This window comes from Sceloporus undulatus, chromosome 9 (assembly GCF_019175285.1).
Source record: "Sceloporus undulatus isolate JIND9_A2432 ecotype Alabama chromosome 9, SceUnd_v1.1, whole genome shotgun sequence".
In the NCBI taxonomy this organism is placed as follows: Eukaryota; Metazoa; Chordata; class Lepidosauria; order Squamata; family Phrynosomatidae; genus Sceloporus; species Sceloporus undulatus.
Genome location: NC_056530.1, coordinates 21,572,148 through 21,573,627, shown reverse-complemented (window position 1 = coordinate 21,573,627; position 1,480 = coordinate 21,572,148).

Genomic DNA, 1,480 nt, shown 5'->3' with positions numbered 1-1,480 from the left:
TTCGTTTTGCCATCTCGCTTTTCTTCCAAAGCAGTTTAGCTTTTGCAAGTGGCTTAAATGGTGTTTCATTGCTTTGGATGTGCAGAGTGCTTCTGAGCATACGGAGAGTGCTGTCACCATTGCTGCTGAAACAACGGAGTCCATCGTATCTGAAACTTGCCAAAAAGGTTTGGCTTTAAAGGATCAACTGAAGGGTTATACTACCCCAATGCTCCAAATTGAGGGACCGAAAACCAAAATTCATTGCAAGGTACACAATCCTTATGGGGGAAGTGAATGCCCCCATTTTGCCGCACATCCCCCATGCGCTGTTTGGAAATCCCCTGGAGAATTTCCACCTGCCAAGTAGGCTCACGGTTGCCAATATTTTACCCATCCCTAGCTCCTGTGCCTTTGGCAACCGTCAGCCCTGCAGACATTTGAGGAAGCGATAATATTCTGTGTGCAGCTGTTGAAAAAGCAAAGGCCAGGAGCGACGCCAGGAAAAATAAAGGCTGGTTAGTCAGCTTGGATCTGGAGAAGCCAAAGGGCTGGCTGTCAGAACTGAGACCTATCCAAAAAGGAGGGGATTTTGTTTTTAAGACAAGGGGAATCTTATTGTTTTTTTAATTAACTTTTTAATTAAGTTTTCAGACATTAAAATAACATTTTAATGAAATGTAAGACATTCATAGTAAAAAATAAACATACATAAAAACATACTAACTATATTTGTGGATTAATGCTCTCTGTGCATTAAAATGACTTCCTTACTCACCTTCTTCTATATAAATCCCTGGAATTTCTCTTTTGTTACTCAGTCATAGAGGCCTCTATGTTTCTTACATAATAATAATCTATAATATGTTCTATCTCTGCTATCCTTTTGCTATCAATGGTTACAACAACAACAACAAAAGCTTCCTTAAAGCTTTCATGGCCACTATTATTGAAATATACTAATATGACAAAACGTTTTCTTTGCAATTTTCTTAAATTTCCACGTCTGCCAATATTTCCTAACACAAGATCTTGCAGGAAGATCATATGGAAGCATGGGCCCTTGGTATCTTCTGGGGTTTGGTTTTAGGACCCCAAAATCCACGGAGGCTCAAGTCCCATTATATACAGTGGCAAAGCAAAATGGTGTCCCTTACATGAAACGCCAAAACCGAGGTTTGCTTTTGGGATTTTATATATATATATATATATAAGAATATTTCCAAGACATGGAGACTTCGAATAAATCCATGGTTATGGAGGGCTGGTTGTACAAAGCGAAGCCATTGCCACCAATGGGATTTCTACTCCTTGTAGGAACTGTACCCAGGAAATGATGGGCAGCCAGGGAAGGAATGAGTTGCCCGGCTGAGTCACCGCAAGCGCCTGCCTGGCACCAGCCTGACATTTTAACCAGCCAGCTTGCTCTCGCAAGTCTGTAACGCAGAACTAGATTGGTAAATTTGACAAGGGGGGTACTGGCAAGGCTTAAACCCGCTAG